Consider the following 25,864-nt stretch of genomic DNA (forward strand, 5'->3'; position numbering starts at 1 on the left):
TCTATCATGTATGACTTCCTGGAAGTATGTAAACGTAAAATGTTTAGTACCATAGTATTTTTGTATGTTCTTTAGTTATGTACTTAAATGTATAAATTTACAAATTTGGCCCATTTGGGCATACTCCTGGCAGACTTGATGCAAAATATTGTGTAGTGAGATCAGTCAAACTTTGCAGTACACTGCTGCCATCTTTTGGACAATCTAAATTACACATAGGAGCCTATCTTTAATGTATGGCCTTTCTTGCGTTTCAAAGATGATAATAACAAACTTTTTAAAATTGTGTATCTTTTACCAGATCTAATGTGTTCTCCTACATTAATTTCAAAGTTCCACAAACGTCAGTGTTTTTTTTCTTCAAATGGTATCACAATATACATATTCTTGCTTCAGGACCTGAACTACAGGCAGTTAGATTTGGGTATGTAATTTTCAGGCGAAAATGTAAAAATAGGATTTATTAAACATTGTATTATTGGATATGGTTTATATAGGCCTATTTCAAACGTTCTGATGTGTTTATTAAATCTTTGTCTATCCTAAACGAGGACAGCATTTCTTGGCATGATCATCCATGAAAAGGTCATTTTTAAATGTTCAGTTTTATAACCCCAATTCTATATGTTTGTTCAACCACACTAATTGATTTAGGCAACCACCATCCTGTCTGGTGTCTCCGGCGCTTTTGACCTTTCAAGAGAAGAGGCTCGCGTTCGACAATGCACTGAGAGGGTTTAATCCAAAATTAGGAATTAGAATACTAATTTAATAGGATCTCTGAACACGACGTATTAATATTTCATAACCGACAGAAGTTTGTTTGCTAAATCCGTAATGTGCATTTCACAGCCCTTTGTTCGTACCTATTTTTATTTATTTTTGCCACTGTTTCTAATCAAGCTACTTTTAGCTCATGGACAGAGTTGCAGGTGGACACGGGAGCCGTGATGGAGGCGAAGGGGCAGGTAGCGTTCGTTTAGCGCACTATAAGTGGGCCACTACTTGGCAAAGCATAAAAGGAATCTGAAGTAGGGAAGCAAGAACAGATATAGGGGAGACGACAAAATTGCTTTGACAAAGACGGGTGTTTGATTTTGGTTCCAGGAATGTACAAGAACTATGGATGATTGGCGTAACTATTGCCTTTGTAGTGAGCCTGGATAATAGGCCTAAAAGTAAATATTTTTCTGAATGCACTGGATAGTTAGCATTTTAGTGGACTTTTCAAGCTATTTTCCACATGTACTTTGAGAATGCTGCTAAGGACGCAAATATTTTTTGCCCTTAGCATCCTTGGTAAGTAAGTTAGGCTACTTGCATTCTACCAACTTTGATACGATAATAATTATAAAGCGAATTTACTTGTTTGAAGCATGCTATGTATTTGATTTTTAGAGTTCATGTTTTTATTCGTCTTAAATGTAAGCTACTAGTTGGTGTATTAAATTGTATTATGGGGATGGTTTGCGATGCCGCAAGACCAGTGCGCTCATTGCCACGCACTGTATCAAGAAAAGGTTCCCCGGACGCCAGCGTGTTTGACAGAAACAGAAGAATTGATAGATCGAATACACGATTTATCCAACGAAAATCACGTTTATGCCAATGCCAGGAGCGGCATCAGCCCAGACAAACGTTTAGAGGACCCAAATGTCAGAACAGGCACCATGTTAGCGGGCGTTGACTTGAGCGCTTATTATGGTGTCCTGGGTAGTGTATTTGCCATGTATAGACCACTAATAGAAGATGGATTAATAGAAAACCTCCCTAAAGCGTTTGTGTGTTTTGTCTGGGAGAACGGACTGTGGTTTGGAGGCAGAATTGACAAGACTGTATCACTTGAGCTTGGCAAACCGTGATGGAAATCACCATAAATATGATATCCACGTGCATCCAGAATGATGACATGGGTTTTGTACTGGAGGTGTGCCAATGCCACCTTTCTGAATGAACTGCTCTGTAATAGTGCTACTGTATGTGTTGGAGAATACTGCACTGTCTCCCTTAACTCTCCACCCACCAACCCGCCTGTGGTGTTCAGCATCCCAGACTGGTGCAACTATGATAAGTGGAGCAAGGTGCTGGTGGACCCGTCAATGGTGAAGCTCTGCTGGCAACACGACCAGATGGGTTTAAATAAGAACGTGTGCTGCAACATGCCCCTGTTTGAGAAGCTCACCTTAGAGCCCCAGGACGAGTGGCTCATGTCTGTCTGTGTCAACAAGGAGACCAAGGACATCCTGCCCCAGGTGTGCCAATATCTGACCGGAACAAGTCCATCATTGTAGACATGACTGACCTGGCTCTCTGTGCTGAGCTGGACTCTCTGAACTTCACTCAGGTGTGCGCCAACGCCACGGTGCTACCCCACTCTTCCACCTGGACAATACATGGCGTATTGTGCTAACCACACTGGCCCTGGGGGTGGAGGGGGAAAAGGAGGAGGCCTGATTAGGTTTAATTAAGCCAGTAGAACAATGCCAGTACCACAGCTGGGCAGTGGCACTTCCTGACGCCGCTCTCCTGGCCCTGTGTTGGGACTGCGACCAGGCCAACTTTGCCTCATCCGTCTGCACCAACAATGGCCTCCTCTCCCTGCTCACCAAGGAGCCCTCCAGCCTGTGGGTGGGCACGCTCTGCACCAACTACACCAAAGGAAACCGCCAGGGCAAAACCAACAGCGCCTCCACATACTCCCAGCCCTGCCTGGTCAGAGACATTGTGAGGAGGCTGAACTGGACTTGTACTGCCGACTTCAGCCCAGCCTGTCAGCCAGGCTCCAGTCAGACGCAGGTTCTGCTGCTGCGCAGCGGGGTGGAGGCCCTGCAGCCTCGCTTGGAGGGGCTCCTGACCACACATATGGCCTCTGTGGTTGACCAGGCCACCAGTGTGACCGTGGTGCTGTTGGTGGCCCTGGAGGAGAGCCAGATGATGTCCCTACGTGTGACTGAAAACATCCGCTTCAATGTGCTGAAGTCTGTGGTGCTCTATGTGGAGAGGGAGACCAACCTTGACAACAAGAGGGTCCTGCTGCAGTGCTTTGGGGTAGGTGGGCTGGGCAGACTTCATCTGCAGATAAAGAATTCCAACATTGTGTGTATTGTAAACTGCTACATTGAACAGTCCTGAATGAATGGTGGTCATCTATACATTTCCCTCAGGTCACAAGGCCTGTGCGTCTCCTCGTGGACTGTACCAGATTTGCCAGTTGTTGCTGTGAGATGCTACCCCACTCTTCCACCAAGGCACCTGCAAGTTCCCGGACTTTTCTAGGGTTTGGATGTACCGACCCTGTGCAGGTGATGTTACACGTGGTCTGCCAATGCGAGAACGATCAGGTGTCCGTCCTTTCTCTGTAGTGCTGTCTTACAGTACGGACATTGCAATTTATTGCCCTAGCCACATCTGCAGTCCTCATGCCTCCTTGCAGCATGCCTAAGGCAAGTTCACGCAGATGAGCAAGAACCCTGGGCATCTTTCTTTTGGTGTTTTTCTGAGTCAGTAGAAAGTACTCTTTAGTGTCCTAAGTTTTTGTAACTGTGACCTTAATTGTCTGTAAGCTGTTAGTGTCTTAACGACCATTATACAGGTGCATGTTCATTAATTGTTTATGGTTCATTGAATAAGCATGGGAAACGGTGTTTAAACCCTTTACAATGAAGGTTTGTGAAGTTATTTGGATTTTTACGAATTATCTTTGAAAGACAGGGTCCTGAAAAGGGGACGTTTCATTTTTTTGCTGCGTTTATATCAATTACCATGAAGGCTATTGTTGTGTCAACAGATGGTGTACACAGTTTCACACCTGTCATTGATAGGGGACATTAAATCTCTTCCTCTGGATGAGATTGAATGACAAGCCAACACTAATCACATATGTTTATTGTTGTTGATACTGTGTTGTTGCTGTTGTCCATCTTGATTTTTTTTACCTTTAACCATTCAAATGATAAGCTTGAAGATTTGTTTGTTTTTCCATAACAGAAAGTACTGACCAGTTTGATGCAAACAGGAAGACATGTGACCAATGATGGATTCTTCCTCATCAAGGTGACAGAAGTAGGACTGATGTTTATTAGGTCTTTTTACATTTGTGACTGGTAATTTAGGTACTAACAAATACTCCCCTACGTATTTATTTGGCCAGTGAAGCTAAAACGTTTAATTTTGCTCTATTCTCCAACATTTTGGATTTGAGATCAAACTTTTTATGGGGTGACCGTACAGAATGTCCCCTTTTTATTTCAGTGTATTTTCAAACATATCTGTTTTACCGTTTAGAAATAAAAGCACTTAATGTATCTAGTCCCCCCATTTGAAGACAAAAATGTAGTGTTTGGTCCCATATTCCTAGCACCCAATGAGTAGCATCATGGTAGAATCCACATTTAATGTAGAAGTGTTCAGAAACATATATTCTTATTGACAATAAAACTGACTCCAAAATCACACAATAGATTATTTACCATTCAAATCTACTGGGCACAACATAATCCAAAACACAACCAAAACAAAATGCAAATGCATCTAAAAAGTGTGTAGAGTCTTGATGAAAAGCTTGATGTAGTCATTACGTGCTAAAAATATGGTACCAAATACGAAAGTTGACACTCACGAACACATGTTTTGCTCTACGACGCCAACAAGCCTCAACACTCGTCTGAAGGTAACCCGGTACCAGTTTAAAAATAAATAATAATAATTTCTCTCAGATATAGGACAGACACTTCAAAACATACTTCCTTTTGATAGTCAAAATGATTATGTTTTTCTGTGTATGAATATGTTACTCAATGTGTTTCTATGGGCTAATAGCAGTAAGGCCAAATTCAATCTTAAAAATATTTTTGGGGTTACCTACAGGGGTTCTAAAATTCAAAATCTAATAGCTAAATGGTCCTTGGTAGACCATCTTAAAACAATTCCATAAGTTAGCTTTGTAGAAAGGTTTGTAGGTATGAGTATTTGTTAGGTAGAGATTTTTTAGTTCGTTTATCATTTATTGTTGCTTGGTGACAGTTTTTGTTATGATATTCTTGTCTGGCTTATGGGTGTTTGGTTTTAGTATGTGGTGTGATTCTGTTACAGGAGTATTTCCGTATCCCTCTGGCCAATCTGAGGGCAGTGCTGAGTGCAGTGGACATCACCACAGTCAGACAGATACTGCAGTACTTCAGCAGGAACCAGGGAACATTGCAGGTAATATAACACCCTTCATATCAGTTGTCCTCTTAGACAGGTCTTCCATGGAAAATACTGAAGTCACTTGACCTCAATGGGACAACCTGATTTGAATACATTTTTATAAAATAATAAAATAAAATGTAGCAATCTTTTCAGCTCTATGTTCACACAGGATAATCACTTCACCTCTCTCTGTCCCAGCTTACAGATGACTACCTAGGCACCATGGTCTCTGTGCTTTTCCATACCCACTTGGTCAGGGACGGGAGCTTCTTTCCTGAACTGGTACCCCTACTTGCCCTGGTCAGCCCTGCAGACATCCAGTCACTGCCCCCCTTACAGACCAACCTCATTGTGTAAGTTAAGTAGGCTTCTGATACAAGTCATCATGAGTCAAGATGTCCTTGCATGTTGGTTTCTGCATTATAGATGTACATATAGTACTGAATGGCTATAGAATTCTTATTATTCTAGAATCAAAGGTCATGGACTTACGCTGTTAATTACCCCCTCTATTCAGAGACAGACTCCCAACATTGGAGTCATTTTCTATTTAAACTACTGCTTTGGCCTTCATTTATATTGGGTCATTTGAGTCTCTGAATGAGATGTGCTTTCCCAGTCATGTTTTGCTCTCTGCTTTTTGTTCAGGTTAACAAGTATGTCCTACATTCCTCTCTGCTCTCTGTCTCTATCTTCAGGAGAAATAGCATCAACAGCAACATCAGGAGCCTGTCGGTGGGGCAGCGCAGGGCCTTTGGGAGGTGGTACAGCCGAGCGCTCAGCTCCCTCAACATGACAGCCGGCAGCCCCTCCTTCATCAGGGACACTGGTAACCTGATCGTCTACCTGCTCTGTCACAGCTTCCAGCACCTCTCACCTGCTCAGGTAACAGACACGACACCTCTCTGTGAAACCAGAGCCGCCACAGCCAGGCAGTCGTCAGTCGTCTCCATTGTGTCCATAGCCAATGTTCAATAAGTAAACAGAATGCATGAATTAAGGTTGGCTATGTGAAGAATAGTGAGTGATCTTTCAATGCTTAAAATGTGAATATGATCGTTGCATGTAAACTCAGGTCCAAAATAATTGTCACCCTTGATAAAGATGAGCAAAAAAGACTGTATAAATTAAATAATACAAATACTGAGCTGTATTGTATACAGAATTTCTATTTATTTTATACTAATACAATTGCATTGAAACCACAGGTTTCAATGGGGTTCATCTGGAGACTGAGATGGCCATTGCAAAATGTAGATTTTTCTTTGGTTAATTAACCATTTCTTTGTGGATTTTGATGTGTGCTTCGGGTTGTTGTCTTGCTCAAAGATCCACTTGTAGCCAAATTTCAACCTCCTGGTAGAAGCAACTAGGTGTTTGGCTTAGATGGCCTGGTCACTGGCATACCACAGCCTCCTGCAGCTCCCGCAATAATTGGAGGAAATTAGCTTTAAAAATGCAAAATAGCATGGTATTAGCTATAAAACTGCAAAAAAAAATCTGATTTGCCCCATGGCAAAATGTGTTGAATTGTAGGAAGTTAGCTATTTTCCCCCATAAGAAATGCTTAGACCTTTCACAGACGTTGCTGAGTGCCCCACGAAACTGTGGTACGCCACTGGTCCTGGTACTGGGTTAAGTTCTGGTACTGGGTTAAGTTCTGGTACTGGGTTAAGTTTATTAAGTCGTTGACATTAAAGGCCCAGTGCAGTTAAAAGTCCTGTGTTTTTTATCATATTGTATAACAGCTGATAAAACACACACTGTAAAAATGTGTGAACGTGATCAGGGTTAGTTCCTGAGAGTTGCTGGTTAAAATACAATCAGATGACATTTTATCCCCCTTTTGAGAAAAAAAATTATATTACTATTATAAACAATCTATTTCTCTGAGCACTGTGCAACATTGTACGTGTATACAGTGCAAAAGAGTATACGTTTTCATTGTCTTAATTTCAAACGGTATACATATGAAAACGACGTTTTCATCATCGTGCACGGTAAACCAGAGTTGAGTGGTGTTTCTTCTCTCCTAGCTGTTGGATGGAATGGATGTGTTGCTGATGAACACCCTAAGCCTAATTGCCCCTCATCTATCTTCAGAGCTTGTGCTGCTAGGCGACCTAAACTGGAACATGCTTAACACCCCAGCCATCCTACAATCTAAGCTTGATGCCCTCAATCTCACACAAATGATCAATGAACCTACCAGGTACCACCCCAAATCCGTAAACACGGGCACCCTCATAGATATCATCCTAACCAACTTGCCCTCTAAATACACCTCTGCTGTTTTCAACCAAGATCTCAGCGATCACTGCCTCATTGCCTACATCCGTAATGGGTCAGCGGTCAAACGACCTCCACTCATCACTGTCAAACGCTCCCTGAAACACTTCAGCGAGCGGGCCTTTCTAATCGTATCCTGGAAGGAAATTGATCTCATCCCGTCAGTAGAGGATGCCTGGTTATTTTTTTTAAATGCCTTCCTCACCATCTTAAATAAGCATGTCCCATTCAAGAAATGTAGAACCAGGAACAGATATAGCCCTTGGTTCTCTTCAGACCTGACTGCCCTTAACCAACACAAAAACATCCTATGGCGTTCTGCATTAGCATCGAACAGCCCCCCGTGATATGCAACTTTTCAGGGAAGCTAGAAACCAACATACACAGGCAGTTAGAAAAGCCAAGGCTAGCTTTTTCAAGCAGAAATTTGCTTCCTGCAACACAAACTCAAAAAAGTTCTGGGACACTGTAAAGTCCATGGAGAATAAGAACACCACCTCCCAGCTGCCCACTGCGCTGAGGACAGGGAACACTGTCACCACCGATAAATTCCCATTAATTGAGAATTTCAATAAGCATTTTTCTACGGCTGGCCATGCTTTCCACCTGGCTACCCCTACCCCGGTCAACAGCACTGCACCCCCCACAGCAACTCACCCAAGCCTTCCCCATTTCTCCTTCTCCCAAATCCAGTCAGCTGATGTTCTGAAAGAGCTGCAAAATCTGGACCCCTACAAATCACCCGGGCTAGACAATCTGGACCCTTTCTCTCTAAAGTTATCTGCCAAAATTGTTACAACCCCTATTACTAGCCTGTTCAACCTCTCTTTCGTGTCGTCTGAGATTCCCAAAGATTGGAAAGCAGCTGCGGTCATTCCCCTCTTCAAACTCTTGACCCAAACTGCTACAGACCTATATCTATCCTACCCTGCCTTTCTAAGGTCTTCGAAAGCCAAGTCAACAAACAGATTACCGACCAATTCGAATCCCACCATACCTTCTCCGCTATGCAATCTGGTTTCCGAGCTGGTCATGGGTGCACCTCAGCCACGCTCAAGGTCCGAAACGATATCCTAACCGCCATCAATAAGAAACAATACTGTGCAGCCGTATTCATTGACCTGGCCAAGGCTTTCGACTCTGTCAATCACCACATTCTTATCGGCAGACTCAACAGTCTTGTTTTCTCAAATGACTGCCTCGCCTGGTTCACCAACTACTTCTCAAGACAGAATTTAGTGTGTCAAATCGGAGGGCCTGTTGTCCGGGCCACTGGCATTCTCTATGGGGGTGCCACAGGGTTCAATTCTTGGACCGACTCTTCTCTGTATACATCAATGATGTCGCTCTTGCTGCTGGTGAGTCTCCGATCCACCTCTACGCAGATGACACCATTCTGTATACTTCTGGCCCTTCTTTGGACACTGTGTTAACAACCCTCCAGACGAGCTTCAATGCCATACAACTCTCCTTCTGTGGCCTCCAACTGCTCTTAAATACAAGTAAAACTAAATGCATGCTCTTCAACCGATCGCTGCCTGCACCTGCCCGCCCGTCCAACATCACTACTCTGGACAGTTCTGACTTAGAATATGTGGACAACTACAAATACCTAGGTGTCTGGTTAGACTGTAAACTCTCCTTCCAGACACACATCAAACATCGCCAATCCAAACTTAAATCTAGAATTGGCTTCCTATTTTGCAACAAAGCATCCTTCACTCATGCTGCCAAACATACCCTTGTAAAACTGACCATCCTACCGATCCTCGACTTCGGCGATGTCATTTACAAAATAGCCTCCAATACCCTACTCAATAAATTGGATGCAGTCTATCACAGTGCCATCTGTTTTGTCACCAAAGCCCCATATACTACCCACCACTGCGACCTGTACGCTCTTGTTGGCTGGCCCTCGCTTCATACTCGTCGCCAAACCCACTGGCTCCAGGTCATCTACAAGACCCTGCTAGGTAAAGTCCCCCCTTATCTCAGCTCGCTGGTCACTATAGCAGCACCCACCTGTAGCACGCGCTCCAGCAGGTATATCTCTCTGGTCACCCCCAAAACCAATTCTTCCTTTGGCCCCTCCTTCCAGTTCTCTGCTGCCAATGACTGGAATGAACTACAAAAATCTCTGAAACTGGAAACACTTATCTCCCTCACTAGCTTTAAGCACCAGCTGTCAGAGCAGCTCACAGATTACTGCACCAGTACATAGCCCATCTATAATTTAGCCCAAACAACTACCTCTCCCCCCACTGTACTCTTTACCTACTGTATTTATTTATTTTGCTCCTTTGCACCCCATTATTTCTATCTCTACTTTGCACATTCTTCCACTGCAAATCTACCATTCCAGTGTTTTACTTGCTATATTGTATTTACTTCGCCACCATGGCCTTTTTTTTTTGCCTTTACCTCCCTTATCTCACCTTACTTGCTCACATTGTATATAGACTTATTTTTCTACTGTATTATTGACTATGTTTGTTTTACTCCATGTGTAACTCTGTGTTGTTGTATGTGTCGAACTGCTTTGCTTTATCTTGGCCAGGTCGCAGTTGTAAATGAGAACTTGTTCTCAACTTGCCTACCTGGTTAAATAAAGGTGAAAAAAATAAAATTAAAATAAGCCACCTACAGCAGGAGTTTGTGGCTGAGAGCCTCATAGGGACGTTCAGAAATCTAACAGCTGAACAATTCAGGAGGTCAGTGTCACAATATTTGATCGATGGTTGGTCATGTATCCTCTTGCAGAAATATTTGGTTTCAAACAAACTGATTTGAGTGTATGCGTTTAAGAAAATACTTTCCCTAGTCCTATGAAACTCAACATTCTGGTAGACACTGAAGTAACCAACTGTTTGGGATCCAAAAGTATCTTTGGATATGCTTGAGTAATTATCATCTTTGTCTCCCTAGGCTTGGCAACCTGACGTGTCTGTCAGACCCAAAGGACCTGCGGGTGTACAGAAACACAGAGGCCTTCTCTGTGATTTCAGGACAACATTAGGACATGTGTTGTCCAGGGCCTCAGGAGCCCCAGGGACATGGTAAGTGGAGCTGTCACAGACAGACACAGACTGACACTGTTATTCCTTACCATAGAACTACTTTCCTTTTCACCGAAAAGTTGAAGGGGAAACTTATATGGGTATGAGTGAATTTTTTTTATTTTATTTTACCTGTATTTATACAGGTTTTTGTCTCATTGAGATAATATCTCTTTTCCAAGAGAGACCTGGTCCAATAGCAGCAGGGGGAACAACGATTCAGACAAAACAACTTACATACACTAACACAACATTAAACAAAACTATAAACACACATACAGTACAACAATTACATATTACATTAAAAACACAAACATCTTGACTAAAAACAATTACACTCTTCTATGATATATACATCGATCAAGTGTTTAAACTCCACCAACGAAACTAGATCATCACATTTTAAAATGTTCAGGAGAGAATTCCAGGACCACGGAGCTGAGTAACTAAAACTATTTCTACCATGACCTGTTCTAATTTTTGGTACTGTTAGAAGCAAATCAGAATGGGACCGTAATTTATATTTATTTACTGACCTGACTAAAAAAGAACAGAGATAAAATGGCATTTTACCCAATATGGCCTTATAAATCAGTGTATACCAGTGTTTAAGCCTACGCAAGGTCAATGACGACCAGCCAACAGCGCTGTAGAGATCACAATGATGTGTTAGACGTTTCTGATTTGTAATGAACCTGAGGGCTGCATGATACACTGAATCAAGTGCTTTCAGGGTAGTGGCTGAGGCCTGCATATATATATATATATATATATACACTGCTCAAAAAAATAAAGGGAACACTAAAATAACACATCCTAGATCTGAATGAATGAAATATTCTTATTAAATACTTTTTTCTTTACATAGTTGAATGTGCTGACAACAAAATCACACAAAAATTATCAATGGAAATCAAATTTATCAACCCATGGAGGTCTGGATTTGGAGTCACACTCAAAATTAAAGTGGAAAACTACACTACAGGCTGATCCAACTTTGATGTAATGTCCTTAAAAGAAGTCAAAATGAGGCTCAGTAGTGTATGTGGCCTCCACGTGCCTGTATGACCTCCCTACAACGCCTGGGCATGCTCCTGATGAGGTGGCGGATGGTCTTCTGAGGGATCTCCTCCCAGACCTGGACTAAAGCATCCGCCAACTCCTGGACAGTCTGTGGTGCAACGTGGCGTTGGTGGATAGAGCGAGACATGATGTCCCAGATGTGCTCAATTGGATTCAGGTCTGGGGAACGGGCGGGCCAGTCCATAGCATCAATGCCTTCCTCTTACAGGAACTGCTGACACACTCCAGCCACATGAGATCTAGCATTGTCTTGCATTAGGAGGAACCCAGGGCCAACCGCACCAGCATATGGTCTCACAAGGGGTCTCAGGATCTCATCTCGGTACCTAATGGCAGTCAGGCTACCTCTGGCGAGCACATGGCCCCCCAAAGAAATGCCACCCCACACCATGACTGACCCACCGCCAAACCGGTCATGCTGGAGGATGTTGCAGGCAGCAGAACGTTCTCCACGGCGTCTCCAGACTCTGTCACGTCTGTCACGTGCTCAGTGTGAACCTGCTTTCATCTGTGAAGAGCACAGGGCGCCAGTGGCGAAGTTGCCAATCTTGGTGTTCTCTGGCAAATGCCAAACGTCCTGCACGGTGTTGGGCTGTAAGCACAACCCCCACCTGTGGACGTCGGGCCCTCATACCACCCTCATGGAGTCTGTTTCTGACCGTTTGAGCAGACACATGCCCATTTTGTGGCCTGCTGGAGGTCATTTTGCAGGGCTCTGGCAGTGCTCCTCCTTGCACAAAGGCGGAGGTAGCGGTCCTGCTGCTGGGTTGTTGCCCTCCTTCGGCCTCCTCCACGTCTCCTGATGTACTGGCCTGTCTCCTGGTAGCGCCTCCATGCTCTGGACACTACGCTGACAGACACAGCAAACCTTTTTGCCACAGCTCGCATTGATGTGCCATCCTGGATGAGCTGCACTACCTGAGCCACTTGTGTGGGTTGTAGACTCCGTCTCATGCTACCACTACAGTGAAAGCACCGCCAGCATTCAAAAGTGACCAAAACATCAGCCAGGAAGCATAGGAACTGAGAAGTGGTCTGTGGTCACCACCTGCAGAACCACTCCTTTATTGGGGGTGTCTTGCTAATTGCCTCTAATTTCCACCTGTTGTCTATTCCATTTGCACAACAGCATGTGAAATTTATTGTCAATCAGTGTTGCTTCCTAAGTGGACAGTTTGATTTCACAGAAGTGTGATTGACTTGGAGTTACATTGTGTTGTTTAAGTGTTCCCTTTATTTTTTTGAGCAGTGTATAACATCACTAAAATCTAAAACTGACAGTAATGTACATCGTACCAGCTCCTTCCTGGCCTCAAAAGAAAAACGAGCCTTATGCCGGTAGTACAATCCTATTTTCAGCTTGAGCTTCCTTATCAAGTTCTCTACATGCACAGTGAAGCTCAGCGTATCATCAACCCACACACCTAAATATTTGTACACTTTAACTTGCTCTATAGTATGTCCAGCCAATGTAGCAATGACATGATTAGTAACATGCCTGGCATTTGAAAATGCCATGCATTTTGTTTTACCCGAATTTAAAATCAGCTTTAAATCATACAGTTTCTGTTGTATGATGTTAAATGCTCTTTGGGCATTTTCAAAAGCTAAAGATAAACTAATACCACCTGAATAAAGAACAGAAGTAGACTAATATATGGGTTGAATGTCTTTTTTGCACTTTGTGTGATTCCTGTGTAAATATATGTGTGTGTGTTTGTTGTGCTTGTGACCATCCCTCTTCAGATCTCCAGCTTGTTCCTGAATGGGAGTGAGCTTCAGTCTCCTGGCTCTTTCTCCGCCACCCGAGTGTCTCAGCTGGCTCCCTTCTTGCTCTGGCTGGGTGTGGACTTTCTGCAGAAGCTCTGCCAATCCCAGCTCAGCCCTGTGCTGACAGCCCTGGCCTCTGTGCCCTTCACTCCTGCACAGGTAGAAGATCATCATCAACAGTCGTCACAAGCATACTCTCAGAGAGAGAGCTCTAATGGAGCACCTTCTGTTTGGTTTTCATACCTGATTGGGTTTGCGCAGTGCTGCCTGGCTTCAGTAACAGAGGGCGGGGATGATTATGGGGTTAGAATGGGGGTTGGTTATTAGGGGCTTTGTGACCGCTGACAAGCAGCCAGTCTGCAGCAGTCTGACCCCAGGTGAGGTGAGGGGGGTTCTGGAGGTGCCCCTTTGATTACAGAAGCACAACTAACCCCACATTTTCAACGTGTGCCCCACGGCTGCTGCCTGCCATGCGCCATAAGGGGCCTTAGTCAATGGAATGGTAGGGTGGGGAAACAGAAGCAGAAAACAAAGCTTTTGTTTTGAGCCTAGTGGGATTTTCTTCATTTTCCCAAGTAGTTTCCATCTTCATAATATAGATTTTAATTAAAGAGTTAAGACCAGTCATAATGATTTGTTCCATCTTCTTTTTGTGATGTCATTCTAGGCCAGTGTAATTGTGGACAAAGTGTCTCTAAACAACAGTATTATTTCTGTTTTTGAAGGACATGGCTTTCTGTTTCAGAAAGGGATTGTAAACAGGGTTGTGTATTGTCTCAGATATGGTATGCTAGATGTTTGAGAGTGTCTCTGTTTCAGTCTAATGCTTCTGTGCATAGTAATGGTCCATTCTGAGCCAGCTGGCCCAAAGCCTAGTGCAGTCTGGCCAGGGGTGACTCAAGGACACACACTATCACCATGGCAAACCACACAACCCTGTCAAGATGTGTGTTTCCTTACTTCATTATACACCAGATGACTCTCTTCCTGTATTAGCTTAGTATCTAATAGCTGTATAGTGTTACAAAGAGCAAGGACAATTTGTCAGATCTTTTGTATCTAGTTTCATTTAACAGATGATTTTTGCATTATTAAAAGTGTTTGAATGATGAGTTAGAAATAGACTCTGTCTTTCTTTCTCCATATCCCCCCCCCCCCACTCTTTCATATCCACAACCTTCCTTTCTCGCTCTCACTTTCTCTCTTTTCTGCTCTCTCTCCCTCCTTGTGGCCCTTCTAGCTGGTTCTGCTGGGGCAGCTGCAGAAGCTGGGCTCTCTGGTGAGTGGGGTGAAGGTTGATACTCTGTGGAACTTGCCCTCTGACATCCTGCTGTCCTCGCTGCCTGACATCGTCCTGCACACACCCGGCCTCAACACCCCACAGGCCAACACCATCACCACCAAACTCTGGGTACGGCCTTAGAGGGACACACCGACACTGACCCCCATCCTCACAAACAGTGACATGCTCACTCATACTAAATGAAGACAATCGACAAGGTACACAGTAACATGGCTTCGGCAGTACGCTGCTACTCTTGGCTCAGTGGGAGGTATGTTTACAAGGCTCATGACCATAACCAATGGAGAGTGAATGGAAAGGAGGAGTGTAGAGGGGGACCACAGCTGGCATGCCCAGGTGTACCCAGACTCCTTGCCCTGCCTGACAGTAAGATAGGGGTGCTGTGGCCCTGTGCCAGCTGGAGCTGTATGCTCCATAAGGACCAGAGCCAGGTATAGACTGACACACTGGGCAGGCTCAGAATTGGGCTGTTTCTTAGAGAGGAGGTGCCAACTATGTATGAATGAGGTCGCTCTGAGACGTTTGTAATTACCCGTCTTTTCTGTCTGCCCGAGTTATTTTTTTATGGTTTGTGAACATGTATTTACATTCCACCAACATATTGTGTGTACCGATAGTGTCTGTCAGAAGCCTATTTAGTCACCATTGAAATCCACTTTATATCTACGTGTTTATCTTTGAATTGGTGTTTAGTCACTATACTGTCTGTGTTGTGTTGACCTTTGTCCAGGGCTCACCAGAGGTGACTGGCTGGTTGGATAAGGTGGAGCCCCTGCTTCCCACCAACAGGACCTTGGCAGGAAGACAGGCCTGGAACACTCAGCAGGTAACATCTATGAGCTGACTCATGTCCTCTCTGCTCCAGCAATACCGGTTACCTGCAAGTCGTTTTCAAGGGGATACAATTCATGTATATCAGTATAGGAACATCTATCTATCCCTAAATACTTTGTGATTTTATTCACCCAATGAAATGTAGAGGTTTGAAAAGGATTTCTGAGTGTGTGTCTAGAGATGTCAGCATGTTACGCAATGTGGGTCTCCTGTGTCATGCAGAGGTGTGTATGACACGGTCTTGATTAGATGTTAAATAATTAACCATCAGTGGAGAGGTCGGCCTGTTGTACAACCCCTGCCCTCACTGTTTAAATAGGCTGTTCTATGTTCTGAACACACGCAGCGTATCTGTGACTGTCAACACACACCAGGTCCCAGCTGTCACTATGTGGTGGTGTCTCAGACGGGTGATGGCCCTGCTGCTAGCCTAGCGCTGGTCTGGTCTGTTTCACCACACTGGCCATGAAAGCTGCCCTATAATCCCCTGTCTGTTGCTACTAATGGGCTTGAGGGCGGCCTGCCAGCACCATTAAATCACAGCTCCCTCATCCTGCATGTTTATGCACACTGAAGTGGCAAAGCACAACAATACTGTGCTACTGAATTACTACACACCTCGAAACACTCAAACCGTATTCCAAAACCGCAAATCACCTCTATAGCACTGCAGGGTATTCTCTCTCTGGCTTTCTCAACGTGTGTTGGGAGATGGTTTGTGATCAATACTAATGATCGCTTCTGGTTTCTTTTCCCAGGCTAAAACTCTTTATAAAGAAGCAGTGAAGACCATGCCCAATCTTTCCACTGAGACGTTTCTGTGAGTGCATATCCATGTCAACGTAGCTGCAGTTGATTTATTACTAACCTCTTGTGAATGTGCTCCCATTCATATTTGTAATCTATTTTGTCTCTCTGGTTATACAGTGCCCTTGGAAGCATTGCTCGAGGTGTAAGCTGCACAGCCCTGCGACAGCTCTTCCGGGACAAGCCATCATTTTCCTCAATGCGCAGTGTCCTTGCATTCATGAATAAGCAGTCTGTTCCTCTCCATTCCTCACTGGTAGATGAGCAAATACTTAACTCAATTAACTGGCTCAAAGGATTATGGTTAACAGTGGAACCATGCCAGATGTCAGGTATAAAGATAGCTGTAATATAAGCGTAATTGACGACCCTCATGCTTTTGTCTTGACTTACAGAAAAAGTGCATCATCGAGGAGCTGTACTACTTTGACTTCTTCTCTGAGCTGCTGGGAGAGTTTGGCGCGCAGATCGCTCTGGCCCTGCCGTGAGTCGGTCTTACTGCCATTAATCATCACTACAGATGGTTTGAGCATCAACAATGCATCACTGTCAACTTTGTGTGTGTGTACATGCTCTTGTCTGTGTGCATTTGCAGGGTGAGCACTATTAAGAAGTTCCCTGCTGACATGATGGATACTTTCAGGAAGATGATTGTGAAGGACTCCATCACTTCCTGCTCCTACCCAGTACCTAACAGGATATTCTGGTGGACAAGATGGAGCAGAGACTTGTCAGTACCCTCTCCTGTACCCCATTACTGCCAACACATTAAGCCTGGGGTTTAACTTTGGTGTCTTCAATTTGAAATCTTTATGTTGAAAATAATCTACAGGTATAAATCGAAAATGTTCTCTCCCCCAGGGCATGTACACAGGAGAGTTCACTGAGGATGAATTCCGTTCACTGGGCATCATGGCGACCTATGTAGTGGATGAGGTGTTTGTGCAGCTGGTGCGGAGCTTCTTTGTGGAGAGCCTGGAGTTCCTCCGGGAGTTCTGCTATAACAGCAGCAAGAGGGACATCGTCGCACAGATCCTACAGGAGCCAGGCAACTTTGGGTACTGTAGCACCCTCTTAAACAACCACCCCACATTACAGCACACACCCCATTTAACCTTTCGTGATAACTCCTCTGTCTCCTCACGTCAAATGAAAAATGAGCCTTTTTGTGCGCTCTTAGCCCCGTTCAGAACTGGACCCCTGAGACACTCAATCAAGTGGACAGATTATTATTTTTCTTCCTTCCCAAAGAGACGCTGCAGCAGATTCCCGAAGTGCGTTTCCTGTTTTACTTTTCCCTCAGTCTTTAACACATCTATTTCCATTATTTATTCAAGGTTAGTTCCTTTGCAATTGATTTGACCATTGTCATGATTCATTAATTTGGGTGTCCTTAAAGTTATTGAGAGATGTTACAATTGCTACATGACACCAGGAATCGGGAAAGGATGGATTTGTAAAAGAATCCTGCAGGTGTCCACTGACAGGACTCCTAGAGTTGTCCAGGTGCTATGCTCCCCTGGCCTGTTGGCCCCTAGTCAGGCTGATGACCCAGGGGCGTAAAGTGAGGCTGTTTCTGAGTCAGCGCCAGTGGGAGTCGGGTGCTGTCGGAGCCCTCTGGATTCAGGGCCGGGACCAGGTTCAACAGACACAGCTGTTTGAGAGGCAGCAGTTTGTTCTTCAGTGCTTCCTGGGTTTTCTCAAAGTGGGGCAGGTCACACGAGAGTGCCACTCTGTCTCACATTGAGACCTCTGTCTTACAGTTGAAGTCTGAAGTTACATACACCTTAGCCAGATACATTTAAACTCAGTGTTTCACAATTCCTGACATTTAATCCTAGTAGAAAATTCCCTGTCTTAGGTCAGTTATGATCACCACTTTATTTTAAGAATGTAAAATGTCAGAATAACAGTAGAGTGATTTCTTTCATCACATTCCCAGTGGGTCAGAAGTTTACATACACTCAATTAGTATTTGGTAGCATTGCCTTTAAATTGTTTAACTTGGGTCAAACGTTTTGGGTAGCCTTCCACAAGCTTCCCACAATAAGTTGGGTGAATTTTGGCCCATTCCTCCTGACAGAGCTGGTGTAACTGAGTCAGGTTAGTAGGCCTCCTTGCTCGCACACGCTTTTTCAGTTCTGACCACAAATGTTCTATAGGATTGAGGTTAGGGCTTTGTGATGGCCACTCCAATACCTTGACTTTGTTGTCCATAAGCCATTTTGCCACACATTTGGAAGTATGCTTGGGGTCATTATCCATTTGGAAGACCCATTTGCGACCAAGCTTTTACTTCCTGAATGATGTCTTGAGATGTTGCTTCAATATATCCACATAATTTCCCTACCTCATGATGCCATCTATTTTGTGAAGTGCACCAGTCCCTCCTTCAGCAAAGCACCCCCACAACATGTTGCTGCCACCCCCGTGCTTCACGGTTGGGATGGTGTTCTTCAGCTTGCAAGCATCCCCCTTTTTCCTCCAAACATAACGATGGTCATTATTGCCAAACAGTTCTATATTTGTTTCATCAGACCAGAGGACATTTCTCTTAAAAGTACAATCTTTGTCCCCATGTTCAGTTGCAAACCGTAGTCTGGCTTTTTTATGGCAGTTTTGGAGCAGTTGCTTCTCATGTTAGCGGGCTTTCAAGTTATGTCGTAATAGGACTTGTTTTACTGTGGATATAGATACTTTTGTACCTGTTTCCTCCAGCATCTTCACAAGGTCCTTTGCTGTTTTTTTGGGATTGATTTGCACTTTTCACACCACAGTACATTCATTTCTAGGAGACAGAACACGTCTCCTTCCTAAGCGGTATGACGGCTGCGTGGTGCCATGGTGGTTATACTTGCGTACTATTGTTTGTACAGATGAACGTGGTATCTTCAGGCGTTTGGAAATTACTACCAAGGATGAACCAGACTTGTGGAGGTCTACAATTGTTTTTCTGAGGTCTTGGCTGATTTCTTTTGATTTTGCCATGATGTCAAGCAGAGGCACTGAGTTTGAATGTAGCCTTGAAATACATCCACAGGTACACCTCCAATTAACTCAAATTATGTCAATTAGCCTATCAGAAGCTTCTAAAGCATTGACATCATTTTCTGGAATTTTCCAAGCTGTTTAAAGGCACAGTCAACTTAGTGCATGTAAACTTCTGACCCACTGCAATTGTGAAATAATCTGTCTGTAAACAATTGTTGGAAGAATTACTTGTGTCATGCACAAAGTAGATGTCCTAACCGACTTGCCAAAACTATAGTTTGTTTACAAGAAATTTGTGGAGTGGTTGAAAAACGAGTTTTAATGACTCCAACCTAAGTGTATGTAAACTTCCGACTTCAACTGTAGGTAAGGTGACTCTTTCGGTCAGAAGCATTCGATTTTGCAATGCATACATTATTTTGGATTTGTGTGCTCATGAAACTGTTTTACCCACAACATAAGGAGATACTAAATGATGTAGTTAGACTGCATTTCTGAGATCACTATACAAAAAACTGTCCTACAGCTAGATCTGGGATTCTTACAGGGTTCAAGTGTAATGGCTAATTTTACTGATTAATGCTTAATATATTATATAACAACAATTTACACTGCCATAAATCCAAGGACAGAAAAGCCATGTTTTATGTCACACTATTTTGGACAAATCAGTCAAGACACCAACCATGATAAAAGGTTAAACACACAGTAGGTTTAAATAAACTTGTGAATTTGTTTTACTATAGCTATGATCCCCTCTTATCTTAATGTAATGACATAAAAAAATTAGCAGATTATTATTGATTACTTACAAACAGCTATAACAAGTTGTCCAGTGTAGGAAATCCTCACTGGAACCCTAGTTTATAGAAAAACCCTGGATTGCTGATGCTATGTATTGGCCAATGAGCGGCTTTGAAGCCACAGGTCGGCCATATTGGCACTCCCCAGAAGAATCAGTCTTGCTAAGGAATGAATGGAATTCAAAGGATTTCAATGAAATGTTTCAAAGACAAATTGCATGTATTTTTGTTGTCGTAGTGGGGACAGTACAATTTGTACTTTCTAAAATGTATACTTTAAGGGGAAACAAAACATCTATATATTTTATGGTAAGCACACATAATATAATTTAAAAGTATGCATTAACGTGACTTATATAATAAACATGGCAAAAATAAATGGAGACATTAATAAATGCATTTCTATAACTTTCAAAACATTTTTTACTATGATAGGAGTGCCAAGATGGGGGCTCGTGACTTCAAACACTGCCCTCTGTAAGTCACCTAGTGTGTGTGTGTGTGTGTGTGTGTGTGTATATATATATATACACTGCTCAAAAAAATAAAGGGAACACTTAAACAACACAATGTAACTCCAAGTCAATCACACTTCTGTGAAATCAAACTGTCCACTTAGGAAGCAACACTGATTGACAATAAATTTCACATGCTGTTGTGCAAATGGAATAGACAACAGGTGGAAATTAGAGGCAATTAGCAAGACACCCCCAATAAAGGAGTGGTTCTGCAGGTGGTGACCACAGACCACTTCTCAGTTCCTATGCTTCCTGGCTGATGTTTTGGTCACTTTTGAATGCTGGCGGTGCTTTCACTGTAGTGGTAGCATGAGACGGAGTCTACAACCCACACAAGTGGCTCAGGGAGTGCAGCTCATCCAGGATGGCACATCAATGCGAGCTGTGGCAAGAAGGTTTGCTGTGTCTGTCAGCATAGTGTCCAGAGCATGGAGGCGCTACCAGGAGACAGGCCAGTACATCAGGAGACGTGGAGGAGGCCGTAGGAGGGCAACAACCCAGCAGCAGGACCGCTACCTCCGCCTTTGTGCAAGGAGGAGCACTGCCAGAGCCCTGTAAAAAAATGACCTCCAGCAGGCCACAATATTGCATGTGTCTGCTCAAATGGTCAGAAACAGACTCCATGAGGGTGGTATGAGGGCCCGACGTCCACAGGTGGGGGTTGTGCTTACAGCCCAACACCTTGCAGGACGTTTGGCATTTGCCAGAGAACACCAAGATTGGCAAATTCGCCACTGGCGCCCTGTGCTCTTCACAGATGAAAGCAGGTTCACACTGAGCACATGTGACAGAGTCTGGAGACGCCGTGGAGAACGTTCTGCTGCCTGTAACATCCTCCAGCATGACCGGTTTGGCGGTGGGTCAGTCATGGTGTGGGGTGGCATTTCTTTGGGGGGCCGCACAGCCCTCCATGTGCTCGCCAGAGGTAGCCTGACTGCCATTAGGTACCGAGATGAGATCCTCAGACCCCTTGTGAGACCATATGCTGGTGCGGTTGGCCCTGGGTTCCTCCTAATGCAAGACAATGCTAGACCTCATGTGGCTGGAGTGTGTCAGCAGTTCCTGCAAGAGGAAGGCATTGATGCTATGGACTGGCCCGCCCGTTCCCCAGACCTGAATCCAATTGAGTACATCTGGGACATCATGTCTCGCTCCATCCACCAACGCCACGTTGCACCACAGACTGTCCAGGAGTTGGCGGATGCTTTAGTCCAGGTCTGGGAGGAGATCCCTCAGGAGACCATCCGCCACCTCATCAGGAGCATGCCCAGGCGTTGTAGGGAGGTCATACAGGCACGTGGAGGCCACACACACTACTGAGCCTCATTTTGACTTCTTTTAAGGACATTACATCAAAGTTGGATCAGCCTGTAGTGTGGTTTTCCACTTTAATTTTGAGTGTGACTCCAAATCCAGACCTCCATGGTTTGATAAATTTGATTTCCATTGATAATTTTTGTGTGATTTTGTTGTCAGCACATTCAACTATGTAAAGAAAAAAGTATTTAATAAGAATATTTCATTCATTCAGATCTAGGATGTGTTATTTTTTTGAGCAGTGTATATAAATAAATAATTGTCTGTAACTCACCTCTCCCCCTCCTGGCTGAGGTAAGGCAGTTCTGAGGCTGGGCCGTCTGAGGCTGACCTGTTCAGAAGAGCAGCAGTAGGCTTTAACGGGACTGCTGAGCCATAGCCTGGCTTTTGGACCCATAAGCTCCTGGCGCCCTGAGGTCTTCATTGAGGTTGGAGCACTGGCAGGTACAGCATGCCTTTTGTTGTTTTGCTACCACAAATATGTCTTGTGCCTGAAATTAGTTTCAAATCCTCTTATAACTTGTTACTATCTGCAGCTGGCCTCCCAGATATGGCCATGTCATCTTTGGTGAAGGTTGAAGGACTTACACCATTTTGGCTGTGTCCCTCATCCAGGCAGACAAGTTTGAGGATTCAAAATGCCCATGATTCAATAACACATGTCAGTTTATCTTCCATGTTCTGTATTGCCCCCTATAAATTTGTTATTTTTCTTTGTGTTCATGTGAATTGTCCAGGTCGTATTTGACCCAGCCCAGATCAGCATGTTTCTCCTATAAACAGCGATTGCTTTCGTCACGTGTGCAGCTATGTCTATTTATTTAACTAGGCAAGTCAGTGAAGAACAAATTATTATTTTCTAGGAACAGTGGGTTAACTGCCTTGTTCAGGGGCAGAAAGAGATTTTTTCCGTATCAGCTCGGTATTTGATCCTGCAACCTTTCGGTTACTAGTCCAATGCTCTAACCACTAGGCTACCTACCGCCCGAAATGGTGCTGAACGTCTTTTCATATGTGTGGCGGCCTAGGGAAACCCTTCATATCGTGAAATGTTTATTTTTTTTAAAGCTACCTTGAACAAATACAAAGTAGATGCAGGTAGTGAAGATCTGGTAGGTTTTATAAAGTCTAGCTAATAGATTGTGTACTTAACTAGCGTAATATACATTGCTTTCTCCTCATTGAAGATGCTCTCATCTCTCCATCCATGATGAGGTGACAGAAGATAATAATTATTGTAAAATAATGATTGATTACCGGTAATTCAGAGCATACTGGCAGCTTTGCTCAAAGTAATGACATCTAACTATCTAAATCAAACAAGCAATATCGCTATTTATCTGAGAAGTCAGCTTCAACGATGATTGATCAAGTACATTTTAATTTGATGATTGACTAACTACAAAAAGGAAAGACTGCGTGCGTGTAGACTATGCTACAATGACAGGAGCCCAATCCCAATTATACCCATTCTCGCCTGTGCACTCGTTCACACCCCCTCAAAGATTAAAGGCAGGGGGGATTGGTATAACTGTGTTGGTAGATAATTCATCTACACCTATCCTATTTTACATTTTTGAAGGGAGTGAAGGCGAGTGGCCAGGGCTAGCAAGAAATTGGCTGTGGCTCAAAATGACAGATAATGACGTCATGATGCCTCTTGCTTCTACCAAGTTTTAGAATAGGATCTCAATTGCTTTGTTACCTAAAATCTAAATGAAATTAAGGCAATACTGTTTATATATTTTGATCCCTTTTCATGTCATTTTGGCAGCGAACAGGCCAACCCACTGATCAAGCAACATCGGAAGAATGTGTGAACTTCTTTTATGAACGTTTGCTCTGGCGTGGCCTACGGCTACTTATAGACAAAATGAAAATCTGACCCACTTGTATTAATAACTACTTTGTTGATTGTGAATGACAACTTTATACTATTATATTACTAACTATCTAGCAAATTATTCTGTCTTAACTAGCCTGATTTCATTGATCTGTTGCATGTTGTCTTGAATGTGCCAAATCAACTGGAACACTCTCAGGCAAGTTTAAACTAGCGTTTTTCACATTGAGCAAATTGCTGGCTAATGACGACAAACCTGGGAAATTAACTATTTTCCGTAAGTAATGATACAATATGTTTTACATTACAATAAAGTAAAGCGTTTAAATAATCCTTTAACAACCAAAATCTCAATTTCCAGATTCGGGCTTTTTCCCAACTATGAGGGCTTGATATCCGACGGGTTTTCGTGGTCAGCCTTACATGTTTCACTGAAGCTAACATTGTCTTGATCTTAGCAGAGGGTAGTTAAATTAGATGCGTATTATGTCAGTACATACTTTCAGCATGTATATTTTGTAACGTTGAGTCTGAATAAGAAGAGGAATCAGGATCTAGTGGAAGAAGGACAGCTCAAGGTTTGAGGGAGTGTTGGATGTAGGATACAATTGTATGCTGCTTCTATTGTTGATGTTGACTTTGTCGCCATACAGTTAGTGTTGCTTTTCTGTTTGTCCCAATGCAGGCAGTTCATCCGGGCTGGCACTGTGCCCTAGTCCTCTGTCACCTTCTGGGACTGCTGATGGTGCTGTTAGTTTCAGCTCTGTAATGGCCTCCCCTTCTGATGTGTAACCCCCTCACCCCCAATGGGCCAAGAGGACTCTCTCCCACACAACTACAATGTTAAACAATACGTGTAATATATTTGAGTAGCCCTGCAAGGCTATTGTAATGGATGGTTATTTATTTATATCAAATTGGTCACATACACATATTTAGCAGATGCTATTGTGGGTGTAGCAAAAATGCTTGTGTTCCTAGCTCCAACAGTGCAGTAATATCTAACAATACAATCACATTTATAAATACAGAAATATATAAATATTAGGACGAGCAATGTCGGAGTGGCATTGACTAAAATACAATAGAATACAGTATATACATATGAGATGAGTAAAGCAGTATGTAAATGTGACAGTTTTGCTTCCGTCCCCTCCTCGCCCCGAACCAGGGACTCTGCACACATCAACAACTACCTCCCATGAAGCATTGTTATCCATCGCTCCACAAAAGCCACGGCCCTTGCAGAGCAAGGGGAACAACTACTTCAAGGTCTCAGAGCGAGTGACGTCACCAATTGAAATGCTGTTAGCGTTCACCCCAATAACTAGCTAGCCATTTCACACCGATTACATAAACATTATTAAAGTGACCAGTGAGTCCATGTCTATGTATATAGGGCAGCAGCCTCTAAGGTGCAGGGTTAAGTAACCGGCTAGTGATGGCTATTTAACATTCTGATGGCCTTGATAGAAGCTGTTTTTCTGTCTCAGTCCCAGCTTTGCTGCACCTGTACTGACCTAGCCTTCTGAAGAGACATATTTGCTATCGGCCTATTCTCTGAGTGAAGAAAAATACATTTCTGCATTTATTTATTGCACGTTGCCGAGTTGTAGTCTTCAGTTTAGGCTGACAATTATTTTGTTTGGTTTAAGGTTGAATAAAATCGTATTTTAATGCTTAAATGTAATTGTTTTAAATGTAAAGAGAGAACCACATGAATACGCTTATATCAAAAGTACAGTGATGTTTTCTATTATTTGAGAATTAATGTTTCTAAATTGTTTTTAAATTCTTGTCTACCTGTAAAGTATTTCGGCAACAATTTACATGGTGTACTTTATAAAGGCTCTGTTAATGGTTTATAAGTAGTCCAGTAGACTACTTTCTGAAGTTGTGTTAAGTGTTACCAATATTTCTGTAACACCAAAATAATCTAGCCTATATAACACATTGCAAATCCTTTTGGGGTATTTACTCCAAGTATTGTAATTGCTGTGAGTTTTGTGTGAACACTCATGCATAAATGTTTTCTAATAAAGAACTTCTACATTGTATTC

The 25,864-nt window shown here is 43.3% G+C and overlaps 1 pseudogene; it reads left to right on the top strand.

Moving 5' to 3' along the window:
* The first annotated feature begins 715 nt into the window (after positions 1–715).
* LOC129834127 (uncharacterized) lies at positions 716–25,861 on the top strand (annotated as a pseudogene).
* The last annotated feature ends 3 nt before the right edge of the window (positions 25,862–25,864 follow it).

Source organism: Salvelinus fontinalis, chromosome 35 (assembly GCF_029448725.1).
Source record: "Salvelinus fontinalis isolate EN_2023a chromosome 35, ASM2944872v1, whole genome shotgun sequence".
Lineage (NCBI taxonomy): Eukaryota > Metazoa > Chordata > Actinopteri > Salmoniformes > Salmonidae > Salvelinus > Salvelinus fontinalis.